Here is a 14,071-nt window from a genome sequence, read left to right on the forward strand (position 1 = left end):
TTCACTATAGGTAAGCGCTTGACCACAATCACACCTGATGGAAAGTGATGATGTGGTCTAAGATCATCTCACTCACTCACTCACTCAGCGCGGAATTCACTCTTGTTTTAAAGATACCCGGATTAAACATGTAAACATGAGCAAATAAGCCAATAAAGGTAGCGCTCCACCTCGGGACTGCTTAGAAATGTTTATTCGTACTTTATTCCTGATATTTTCGTTCCCTTTGATAGATGAGAGCCCCGCAGTAATCTGTCACAAGCAGGGAGGCTGTGTCAGTCATCTCTTTGCAAAATGTGAGACTGGAAATTACTGAGGTAGTCTATTTATTTTGGTAATGTAGCGAAGAATTTATATAGGTTTAATTTTGTTTTTAACCCCCGACCCAAAAAGAGCGGTGTTATAAGTTTGACGTGTGTATCTGTGTATCTGTCTGTGGCATCGTAGCTCCTAAACTAATGAACCGATTTTAATTTAGTTTTTTTTTTGTTTGAAAGGTAACTTGATCGAAAGTGTTCTTAGCTATAATCCAAGAAAATCGGTTCAGCCGTTTGAAAGTTATCAGCTCTTTTCTAGTTACTGTAACCTTCACTTGTCGGGGGTGTTATAAATTTTTAATTTACACTTGTTCTATGATTGCACGTCACCATAGCCTAATATTTGACACTAGATGATGCCCGCGAGTTAGTCCGCGTGGATTTCGTTTTTTAAAAATCCCGTGGGAAGTCTTTGATTTTCCGCGATAAAAAGTTGCCTATGTCGATTTCTGGAATGCAAGCTACCTCTGTATCTTTCATATAAATAGGTTAAACGGATGAACCTTTAAGAATTCCATGGGAACTTAGATTTTCCGGGATAAATAGTTGCTTATATCAATTTTCGGGATGCAACCTCTGTACCACATTAAAATCGGTTAAACTGTTGGACCGTGAAAATCTAACATACAGACAGTCGGAGAGACAGACAGACACACTTTTACAGTCGATTTACGATCAAACCAAAAGTTCCCTCACTTTAGTTCACCCTGACTCCACTTTGTCTGTGGGCACTACGCTTTGTTATTAAACACAACAGCGAAAACTGTGTCAGCATTTAGCCACGTAATCTGTAATCAAAAGGGATAAAATGTAGTAATTTCCGGCGGCAAAAATGACAGAGGCGCGCAGTAATGGCGCATTAGCAGGTGTTGAGCGCTATCGGAACCGTTTAACCGCCACTTTAGCGCTCGTAAATTAACCTTCTGATCGTAGATATGCGGCTAAATACCGCCTGCTAATCTTAAACACTTTGTTTTAAATAATTAGAGTCTTTACAAAGAGAAGGAGAGGTTGGGTGCGGTCCATGAATCGAAAACTGAAAACCGTTATGGCCAACTCATAATTACTATACCATAACAACCTCAGAATAAGCAAAACCGGGCTCTCTAAAATGAATGATAACACCTAATGCATAAACAATTCTTAGGTGGAGAGAGTAACATGACGTGATGCGTGGCACAATTTAAAAAAAAAATCTTTGTTTCTTTTTTAGCTCTAATTCAGGTATTAAAAATGCAATTACTTACTATCGAATTAACCTCGAAAATAAACCATATTTTGCCAAATTTCATAGGATGTACAATTGTACATATTTATTAAGTTATCGATTAGGTACTATCTGATGACCGCGAAACCGTTCACGTGGATTTAGTTTGATTCAAATCCCGTAGGAACTCTTTGATTTTCTGAAATCAAAAGTAGTTTATGTCACTCTCCAGGTCTTTAATTATAACCATGAAAAATGCAGGCTGATCTGTTGCGACAAACCAACAAATCAATAAACCAACAAACAAATTAATACAGATTTATAACAGGCAGTGAATATTTGCAGTGATATTTTTTTCACATTCATTCATTTCATTCATTCAACTGATTCAAATGCTCTAAATTTAAACCTCGTATTTGTTGTCTTACCAAAGCATGAACACGTCAATTTGCCCCGTCCGCCGCACCGGCCCGATCAGCCTGCCCCGGGGGACGCGAGTCAACCGTCGGAAATCACACATGACGCCCCATCGCCCACACTTTAGTGTGCTACCTTCCGATATATAGTGCATCCAGTGCTATTTACAAATTCAGCCTAGTTTAAACTTAGCAGTCTGGTGTTGAATTTCCATCCTTATGTCATTAACGTTCTATCTGCACGAAGTGTTTCGCTTCATCATTCCTAATACACATAGGTTTGGAATACTCTTCCGCGATCTGTTTCTCCTACGAATTATAATTGGGGTATCTTTAAAACAAGGGTGATGAGGTATCTTGCAGGTCGCATCCCATCTTCGGCCATCATCCCTTTCCATCAGGTGCTATTGTGATCGTGTACCAGTAATAAATAAAAAATTAAATTGATATTGATGATAATAATATTATTTTGGCATAGCGATGAATTATACTATTTCTTTTTGTGTTTTGTTTTTATTGATTGTGAAATAAAGCACATTCAACTGAAATGCTCTAAATTGAAACCTCATACTTGTTACGACACCAAAGCATGAACACGTCAATTTGCCCCGTCCGCCGCACCAGGCCCGTCAGCCTGCCCCGGGGGACGCGAGTCAATCGTCGGAAATTACACATGACGCCCCATCGCCCGCACTTTAGTGTGCTACCATGCGATATATGGTGCATCCAGTGCTATTTACAAATTCCGCCTAGTTTACACTTTGCAGTCATTGAATTTATTGATTATTCTAAAGTTAAGTTCATATTGTTCATTGTTGGCTACGAAATACTATTTGAATAACTGAATAACTTACCTAACAAGAAGCTGTACAAATTGTATGTCTATATATTATTATAAGTGTCTGTTTTCTTTTTCACTGATCCGATGATATTTGACATAGTGAGTGTTTTTGTGTTTCAGTTTCAGTCGGCGTCGAAAAGCAGGTACGTATCTAATTTGATCTGAGTTACACAAGAGAACTCAGTTTTATTAATGTTTTCTTTATATCTTTTAGTCTAAGACCGAGAAAAAGATTTTTGTTCAATGTTTTTAGCAATTACGCTTGAAATATTATTTTTCTTTATTTGTCTGCCATCCATCAAATATTTTATTAATTGATAAACAAGATTGAGTGCTGTTTTGATATGATATTCCTTCTCAAATAAAGATGTTTGCGTTAGAAAGCTTCTAACGTGGGCTGATAAAAATGTATTTCAACTAAACAAGCACTTCAGTATAAGTAGAAACGTAAGCAACGTTGAATATAGGCTCCCTCGTTTTCTATTGGGTATTGTCAATATAGACTTTATTACAAGAGCGATGCTCTTACTATAGGAATCGTGGACTTGCTAAAGTGAACTAGCCTTGCCATACGTCATATAAACAAGCAATAATAATAAAAAAATACGTTTAGCCTGGATTAGCCATATTGAATTATTTCCAAAAAAATCTAGCTAGTATCACTCGGGATGGTGTTAGGATTCTAACAATGGCAACATCCAAATATGTTCAGACATTTAGAAGTTATGGTGGAATAAAGAAACCTTTTTGGACAGTCGTGTAAAAAAACCTGTCCTGACAATTACTGACTGACCTATCAACGCACAACTTAATTTTTCTCAGTAAGTAGATTTTATTTATAACGTAGGTCCGCATTAAAAAGGATTTCAAAATTCCACCCCTAAGGTGGTTAAATAGGGGATAAAAGTTTGAATGAAAGTCCGTTCATTTTTCAAGTTGGTATGAAAGTTATGTCAATGTGTCTGGCAAAATGAAATCTTGCCCAAGTCATTCAAAGTCAGACGTTTAGGTATTTATGCAAACATGTCTGAATCGTGTAACACAAAATCTATACACATGACATACATAATGTCAACAGCGACGTCAGTGACGTCACTCCCACGCGTCGGTTCGACGTCGCGAATGAATAAATGTAACTGAATTAAAGGAAACACAATCCAATAACGGATTGTGCTGTTCAATCTTTCTGAAATGGAAAAATTCCGCGCCACGTATTGCTTTATACATAAATCCAATACATTTGCCCGATACCACTTGAGAGGTAAAAAAGGAAGGATTTGTTTTGTAAGCTTTTGCCCGTTATTCAACCCGTTTACTTTTTAAACCGCTATGACAATCAAAAGCTCAGCAGTATTTTATTACAATAACTAAATGATGCCCACGACTTACTTCTTTTGAATACAACGCCAATTTTTTGATTTTTAGGGGATAATAAGTGGCCTATGTGTTAGTCAATCTCTGTTCCAAATTTCAGTAAATTGGTAAATTATTTTGAAGATTCAAAAGCACTTGTAAAAGTCTATTTGAATAAAAACACGCACGCAGGCACGCACGCACGCACGCACGCACGCACGCACGCACGCACGCACGCACGCACGCACGCACGCACGCACGCACGCACGCACGCACGCACGCACGCACGCACGCACGCACGCACGCACACACGCGCACACACACACACACACACACACACACACACACACACACACACACACACACACACACCTATTATAAAAGAAGATGCCTATTCACTCAATGCTCAAAATTTTATACTCCTTGAAAATGATGAAAGAAATTCTTCTATTACGGTATTTCTTATAAGTAATCAATTAGGTACCTGCGTACTTAGAGGGAGGTTCCTATATGATTTTCTATCTGCATTTCTGTCAGGTATGGCGTATAAGCGCAGCTTATCTGCCGGTACACGCCGCAGACGTCAGCGCTTCGCTGGCGCATGAATAACTGAATTAAACATCTGCACGATCCAATATTTCCGATATCGGTGCGGTGTTCAATCTTGCTGGAATCAGGACCGACTTAAATACATAAATCAATTACCATACATTTTATCGCTATACGGTTAAAAGACAGATTTCTCTGTGAATACCTATAAAATAAAACACAAAAGGAATTTTTTCGTCTCACTCCCTCAGAAAAGCTTTTCTGTGATTCGACATAGAAAATTCCATTTTAACCGGTTACGTGGAAAAGTCATTTAATTTCGATATTCGTCACGAAATATGGTCTATGGATGGATCTATTACCTTACCTTTTTTCTGGCCTTACATAGATTAGCCAATGTCAGGTCTTTTATTAGCTTCTTTACTAGGACATGGCACAGACATCAGCGCTTTGGCGCGTTCAGAATAACTGAATTAAAAAGCCTTTAAACAAGAACAGAAGAAGAGAAGAAACGGAATGAAACATCTGCACGATTCAATATTTCCGATATCGGTGCGGTGTACAATCTTGCTGGAATCAGGACCTACTTATATACATAAATCAATTACCATACATTTGATTGCTATACTGTTAAAAGACAGATTTCTCTGTGAATACCCACGAAATAAAATACTTGCTTATTATTTTATTGTCTCCCTACTTAGCTCATACTCTCTCTCTAGTCGTTCCTTCATTTCTGAAGATCGTTGTCCTGGTGTTCTTGCAATCACGTGCGGGTTAAATTGCTTCCATCGGCTTCTATCGGAAGCTAGTCTTGCAATTGTTTGAAATTAGCACTTGGAGTCACTCAGCTGGTCTGCCCATCTGGTTGGTGAGCAGCCTCGCGACCTTTTGCCCTCTCATCGCAATAATTTTTTTCAAACTTTAACTCCTTCGCTAAGATAACTAAGTTAAATCCCTTAGCTAATACAAAACAGCACAAAATAAAAATTGGTTGTAGAATTTCAACACCGTCATTATATTAATGAGCTGTTCGCCCTAAAACAATTCGTTGTTGACGGTACAGAATGCTCGAAATTACTGTTTACACAGCAAGTCTTGTAATTATAATCCAATTATAATTAAACCCAGCCCACGCTCGAGCTGACTCCAGAGCAAATTAATAGCTCAAACATGCACGACCTCACAATACCGGTAATTATATTTATCTGCACAAAATCAGGCAACGGTACACAATCAAACCCCTCAACTTTGATCCTGAGTAATTACGAAATCCCGAAAGTTGGTGTTGTATTTTGATTTGAATAGCCTGAATTCTAGGATGTAATTTCCCGTATCTTAATTTATGCACTGGTAGCTCCAAAAACAAAAATTAAAGGGGGCTTTATGCCACCATATTTGAAAACGTGCGGTCAAAATTATTTTGATTTTAATGGACTGTATTAGCGGTTAATTGCCCCATAAAAACGTAGCATTCGACGAAGGAGAAAAAATGGATGTGTCCAGGGAGTGGTTAGGTAAATTTGGACTTACGTGGCTGGAATGGTTCAAAAGTCTGTTCCGAACTGCAGCTTTCTCGTCACCACACTTTTACCATCACTGATCCCTGGCCAGGGTATATTTGTAAATCGCTGTTGCACTATGTGTCGTGTTGGGTGTAGACACAGTTTTCGATGAGCGGTATGTATAACTTCACAATGGCGGCGCGCACGTGGTATTGCGGTGGTTTTTTAAATGCACACTTGCAGCGGACACGATGGATTATATTGCACTGAATCTCAGCTTAGCGCATTACACTTGCGTATGCTTGAAGTCCATGAGTGGGAAAGGAAAGGATATATAGGATAGAGTGAGTGCGAAGATCTATGATCTATGAAGACCCGTTATGATACATTAATTAGTACAGTAATTTGAAGTATGTGGCGCCATCTATTGAGATTTACCACGCCCCTCAGCATGAAGGCTCTGCTTCATCAAATTATTAAGTAAAAAGGATATAAAGTAGCGTTAAACTTATAAATTAAAACCCATATTGTAAGGGTGCGTAATATTGCAGATAACTTAAAACTAAGTAAAACTACAACTTAAATATAATATAAAACTATTGAGTTGGCAACGGACAAAGCTTAACTATAGGCCTGTCGTAAGTTCCAGACTTAGTTCTAACTTGCGCGACACGAACCACTCCGTCTCGACCAGGCATCACCTTGGTAATAATTCCAATTGGCCATTGTAGGGGTGGTGCGTTTTCCATAATAAAGAAAACTACAACTCTTTCCCTAACTGGATGCGAAGTGATTTTGAACTTTATGTGAACTCGCAATGAGTACAAATGCTTCAATTTTAAATATTTCCAGAAGGACTGAATTATAGCGTACAATAATAGAAACCTATTTAATAATAGCGAATATAATCTCGCATTTAGGTAGCCCTTTAGTTGAACTAGCACGAGTGTAGCGGTTTTTAAATAAATAATTCGAACTAAAATTCTTTTACTCGAATCAATAGATAAATTACGATCAAATTCTTGAGAGGCGTTAGTAATTAAACCTTTAACAAAAACAGAGCTCTTAGCGGGTAGAAACTTTTGAAAAGGAAATTCATCGTCAGGTAAAGATGAATTATCGTGAGGTGAGCGCTTGGTTGAAAGCCATTCGTCTGAAGGTACAGAAATCAATGAAAGACTCTCTAACCGAAGTGCGTATCCTGAGGACTGTGTGGGCATAAGACCACCAGATACACAGTCAGCAGGATTTTGAACCTCTGCGATATGATAAAAATTCACCTTAAGTGGCGACAAATTCGTATGAATTTCCAAAATGCGGTTAGTAGCATAAGTATTTTTGTGCGGTGACGAGAGTGCCCAGCAGAGGGCGACTTCTGAATCTGGGAATGCGAGAACTTTCTTTATTTTTACGCGAGAAGATATAAGATGAGTACGCAAAACAATTTCATTTTTGTCGACAATGTGTTGTGGTGGAGAATCATCCCATCCCATATTCAGAAGCCATAACTCTTTTATGATTAATTTAGCGAATAAAATGACTGGACCTACAAGGCCCAAAACATCATACAGGCGTGCGGTAGCTGAGAGGATAGCTCTTTTTGTACAAGATGTAGGCGGTTGCGAAATTTTAAAAACAAAATTATCAAATGCGGAAAACCAATGTATAACTAGAAGTTTGAAAGCATGCTTATCTGCAAAAGATATACTCTCAGACTGCGGTATATGTCGTATCAGTTCAGAGGGGTTGCTAGTCCGATTGACTAGATCAAATCCTCCAGACTTGAACATCTGGATTGGCTCGTTTGCTGTCGCAACTGCTTCCTCAGTGGAAGAAGCAGCGGAAGCAAGGTCACCAATACAGATGCCCCCTTCGAAAATTGCAGCGGCAAAAAGCCATCTCTCTCTCTCCTTCTTAGCAACTTCGCGTAAAGTGCAAAGAGCCAAGAAGGGAGAGGAGCGCAATTCGAAAGTGACGCGGTTAAATGTATGTTTACCAGGCGGGTCATCACTATCAAATCTATATAAGATTATTTGATGTTTGCGGTGCGGGGAATTTATTTCGAAATATATGTACATTTGCCTCACGTTTTCAAAGAAAGCGATTTTACAAAACCTAACATTGAATAAAGTATTAAGGATCTCAGCGTGCAGGTTACAATATGAACGAAGAGTTCTGAAGTGAGTGGTTGACATAACATCATTAGATATGACAGTATTATGTGACAATTTAAACCCAGACGCGGTACCTTTCGCAGGGAGAACCTCTGAAATAGAATCCTTTTCCGAACCCTTCTGAATAGCTTCACTGTCTCTTACGCGTAAGTCAGATTTGGAAATTTTAATATCAAGCATCAAATCATTCTCTTCACCTGCGATACAAGTATTGATTGTCTTTGCAGAGGTGTCCTTAGAAAGAATGTTAACAGCGAAACTATCGTCAGAGTTAAGATTAATTGTTGCGGTGTTAATATTTTTACAATCTGGCTGAGCAATGTTCAAGAATCCTATTTCAGGTTCTGTCAAGATCGGAAGGTTTTCTAAATTATTATTTTTATGAAGCGGTTCGCGAGCAAATGCACAAAAAGCAGCGGTATGCGGGAGCTGAGGGACGACTGGTGCGTCACCCAGAATTATATAACCTAGCGTGGTTTCAACGGCGGAAGGCGAATTATCACCACCTGTCAGTTTATTGAAAAGTAAGATTTCACAATAGCGATTTACTCCCAATAACACATCGATAGTTCCTGGCTCCGAGAATTCATCGTCTGCGAGAGGTATATTTCGTATTAAAGACTTCATAGCTGCTACGTCTACACGCGCATCGGGCAGCTGTGACGTAATCTGCTCGACCACAAGCGGGCGTATGGAATATTCTTTAGTATCGTCAAAACGAGATTTGAATTTAAACTCGGAAATCCCAAGTATCTTTTGAGAAGTCCCACCGATTCCCTGAACTTCAGAGAAGCGGCTTTGCGTGTGAACAGGTAATGATAATCTCTTGCAGCAAGTCATAGAAATATAATCACTTTGTGAGCCGGGGTCAATGAGACAACGCACAAAGTGAGAGCGATTGTACTTATCTAGTACTTTAATTTTAGCGGTGCCCAATAAGGCGGTTGTAGCGGTGCGGTCGTGATGTTCACGAGATATAGTACATAAAGAAGCGGCAATGTTAGCGGATGAACCATTAGACGATTCTGATACATTAATTTTTGCGGGCGAATTAGCGGCCGTGTAAGCGGACGTACTAGCGGACGTATGCGCAAACGTATGAGCGGGTAAATTACAAGACGTATGAGCGGGTTGATTAGCGGACGTATAAGCGGACGTCCGAGCGGACGTCAAAGCGGACGTCGGACAGGACGTCGGAGCTGACGCATGAGCGGGTTGAATTACATTATTTTCAGAGTGATTCCTCGGCACAGTGCGAGGCATGTCATCCGAATTAGCGGATTGCGACAATGAGCAATTATAAAGGTGCGGACAGATATGTGACGTTGGCGCATTGACAACGACACTACAGTTTGATTTACTAGATTTAGCGAAACACAAACTTGAATGGTGACGTTTAAGCGGAAAGCAATTCGAGCAGGTTTTGGTGCTGCTACAAGCGGAATATTTATGCGAGGTACTTAAGCAGTTTGTACAGTATGAATTATTTTTAACAATTTCGTACCTTTGCCTAGGAGTTAATTTCATAAACTCAGTGCACTTGTATAAGTGGTCATGCTTTTCATTTTTACAGATGACACACTTATGATTTTCATGTGAGCTACGAGCGCTTTCCGTATTGACAAAAGACTTAGTAGACTTAGTAGACCCCGTGACAGGTGTAGGTATGTGTTTAGAGCGAGCTTTATTTTGCAACTGTGCATTAACATTGCTCCCTCTAGACAGCACCTTGCTCTGTTCCTTCACGAAATCTATAAGACTTTTATATGTTGGAATTTGTTTTTTACGATTAATAAGCTCAAACATTTTAACGGTATCTTCATCTAATTTAAGCGTAGCCAAATGAAGAAATATAAAATCAGTCAAATCAATTTTTAACTGTTTAAGTGCTTCTACCGATGAATCAAAAGTGTTTATGAAATTATCTAGTGCGGTATCATTATTATTAGCAAGTGGCTTAAATTGCAACACTTGATTTAAATAAGCGGAAGCGAGCGAGCGGGGGTCGTCGTACTTCTGTATTAAGGCATCCCAGATGATATTATAATTTTCAGCTGTTGCTGGCAACCCTGAACAAACTGCGGCAGCCCTATCAGTTAATTTTCCGACTAAGTAAAATACCCTTTCACTATTATTTAAATTCGGGTTATCATGAATCATACTTTTAAACTGCTGATAAAACAACGGCCATTTCGTTAAATCACCATTAAATGAGATAAGATCAATAGGCGGAAGATGCGATTTTAATTTAGGGAACTTTGACAAAGACGCCATGTTAGATTCAGATTCTTTATTGCTGTTAGTCGCTAAGACTTGTTTGACATAACAAAATAATTCCTCGAATGACATCCATGATTGATAATTAATAGGATTTTTAGGATTTAATCTTAACTGTATAGCGTTATATGAATCCAATGTTTGCTCGAATTCCTTCCGTAAAGTGTCTAGGTTACCTGACTGGCATAAAAGATTAGGTAGTTTACTAGCATCAATTTCTACTTGCAAGGCGGCATCGTAGATTCGTTGCATTCGGGCAAACATCGCATCGCGTTTCGATTCCAATATTAACATTTGACATTCGTCATGTGTACGCGGTAAATCTGAATCACCCTTTGTAGTCATTTTGAAAACTCAAAGTACCTAAATAAATCGAACACAAGGTAATATGGTATTTACCTATGTTGGTTAAATATGTCAGTTAAAAAATATCTATATTATGCAACCAATATAGTTTAGCGGTAAATATATACTATAAAATGCGTTGGTTATACTGTGAAAACACACAACTCCTATATTTAGGCGAGCGGTTAAATTATTGCGTTGCAAACGTAAAAATATTATTTACGGAACGCGTATTTGAGTGCAACAATAATCACAATGCTGGTTGAATACCTACTCCGCGCGCAATGGCTCGTACCTACATTAGTCTATTCATAAAATCGACAGCGGAACTTATGTAGGTACCTTATTTGCGTCTTATAAGTAACGACAACTTAAAATGTTAACTACTACGTACCTATAAGTAGATCTATACGTTTTATTTTCCAGGTTTGCGGGATTATATTATTATGGTTAAATCTTATACCGAAATAATAAAGCATGCGGGTAAATATGAAATTTTATAAAAAATACTTTATTACTTCTAACCTAGAATATCAAACGATAGAATTACGTAGGTATATCGTAGGCCGTACTTATAATCTAATAATTCTGCAATATTACGACACAATGCAACATTAGGTATCCATAAATCGTGAATGCTACTTGAAATAATTCAAACTTATTGACTCGACGTAGGTAGGCGGTACTAAAAATTATATTACTATAATTTGATTAAATTAGAGTCGAGTCAATTTTATTATGAAATCGGATGGATAAGCCCATAAATCCGATTAAAAGATTATGAAATCCGGTTCGAGAATGGACCATAAAATATGGTAGCTCCAAAAACAAAAATTAAAGGGGGCTTTATGCCACCATATTTGAAAACGTGCGGTCAAAATTATTTTGATTTTAATGGACTGTATTAGCGGTTAATTGCCCCATAAAAACGTAGCATTCGACGAAGGAGAAAAAATGGATGTGTCCAGGGAGTGGTTAGGTAAATTTGGACTTACGTGGCTGGAATGGTTCAAAAGTCTGTTCCGAACTGCAGCTTTCTCGTCACCACACTTTTACCATCACTGATCCCTGGCCAGGGTATATTTGTAAATCGCTGTTGCACTATGTGTCGTGTTGGGTGTAGACACAGTTTTCGATGAGCGGTATGTATAACTTCACAATGGCGGCGCGCACGTGGTATTGCGGTGGTTTTTTAAATGCACACTTGCAGCGGACACGATGGATTATATTGCACTGAATCTCAGCTTAGCGCATTACACTTGCGTATGCTTGAAGTCCATGAGTGGGAAAGGAAAGGATATATAGGATAGAGTGAGTGCGAAGATCTATGATCTATGAAGACCCGTTATGATACATTAATTAGTACAGTAATTTGAAGTATGTGGCGCCATCTATTGAGATTTACCATGCACTGAAAAAGGCTCAGACTTCAGATTATTTATCAGCGTTTTGAAGATAATTTTTGTTCAAATGAGTTTTTTATATAGAAACACATCAAAAGTAGCCGAACCAGCGGACTTTGAACCTGCATGTATGTACCTGGAAATCGTGCTCTCAGCTTCCTCCTTGGACGACGACGGTTCACTAACTTAATGAATACCTGTCGATCTCAAAGCCACAGTCATAGACATCTAAGACATTTAGCCAACGATATCTATAGTACTTAATTAAACATTAATTGAATCAAACCACGACGTTTCTAACAATTTTAAACAAAAACCTAACATTACCTAAGTACTACACATAAGACGTGACATGGTAAAAAGATTAGCCTTAGATTAAGGACTGGGTTGACCAATCCTTCTAAGATTTTTGCTGTCTCGAACATAAAAACGACGGTCTTTAACTCGCTTTTGATTACAACTTGGTGTCCACTGTCACATTAACTTTAACAGCTTCATAGAAAACAAGAAATTTTTGTTCGAAAGAGCCATTATATAGGTATCTACTGATTTAGTTCGATGCACTTAGCGATCAATAGCGCTCTTTAAATGTAAGATGACACACTGCCTAAATACTATATACTTTTTATCCAATTCTTGTTTCCAAATAGTAGCAGTATCATTAAACCAAACTTTGATTATATTTTTGAACTTAATAGTTTCGAAATGAAGACGTCCTTTGGTACCATTATTCTCTTAATCTCTAAACTATTTATGTGACTTTCACACTGTTGAGTTGAAGATGCGAGAATTTAAACGAGATCTGCAATTCATCACCCGCTCGCTTTTCCTCGAAGACAATGCATTGTTGGAAAACCGGCAATGTGCAGGTTCCGTACCAGGTATTCACGAGAATTTCTAGGGTATACATAAAAACAAACCGGAGAAGCGTGAATGATAGAGCACGATATCTTATTCTATTTATTCTAAAATCTAAATTTCTCCAAAACCAAACAAGAGCTTTTCGTCAAAACTTGTCACCTGCCATATGATTATCGTACCCAGTGATAACCCAACCTAAATAATAATTAATCATATTTATGCAGAACTCTGCAGAAGGATATGGGAGCTTACCGCATTATCTTTCCAAGAGAACTCTACCATTATGTAGAAAGGGGAAGAGATCACAACCCTAAGCAATGAGATATACGCCACAGCAAACGAGATCTTTATCACTATTCCATATGAATAAATGAATTCAAACCATTGTTTCCACAGTCACCTTTTGACGTTTCAACAATAGTAGCCGAATATAGAAAGTGAAGCAGAGGCGAGGCGTTAAACAATGAAACAGTGGGAGTCATTTAGCGGCTTCCTATCCCCCTCGAGACGCTAATTGTGCTGACGTGACCTGGATAGTGGACATACTGACTGCGGGGGATCACAAGGAATTTAGGGGGAGGTTTTGATTTCAAATAGGTTAACTTCTGGTTTTTAAATAAGATTTAGCGCATGCGATATCAGTCGACATAAACGAATTCTAAAAGAGAAACCGAATAAAATCATCACAAATAAATAAGTGTTTGAGAGAAATAAACAGTATTGGATTATGTCTATCATTAATTCATCGAGGAAGCTGGGATTTTTTTAAATTGAAAACATTACAATAAAACTTAAAGCTAGCCTTGCGTGCTAGCGTGGAATA

At 38.3% G+C, this 14,071-nt stretch overlaps 1 protein-coding gene and 1 long non-coding RNA gene across 2 annotated transcripts in view; both read left to right on the forward strand.

Moving 5' to 3' along the window:
• LOC123866476 (protein O-mannosyl-transferase TMTC1-like) overlaps nucleotides 1-14,071 on the forward strand; it is a 162,863-nt gene that overhangs the window by 113,353 nt on the left and 35,439 nt on the right. The gene's annotated exons all lie outside the window — the stretch shown is intronic.
• On the forward strand, nucleotides 9,519-11,907 carry LOC123866512. Its single transcript, XR_006796211.1, has 2 exons — nucleotides 9,519-11,030; nucleotides 11,094-11,907. It is a non-coding gene; the product is annotated as an uncharacterized LOC123866512 (long non-coding RNA).

Source organism: Maniola jurtina, chromosome 6, assembly GCF_905333055.1.
Source record: "Maniola jurtina chromosome 6, ilManJurt1.1, whole genome shotgun sequence".
Lineage (NCBI taxonomy): Eukaryota > Metazoa > Arthropoda > Insecta > Lepidoptera > Nymphalidae > Maniola > Maniola jurtina.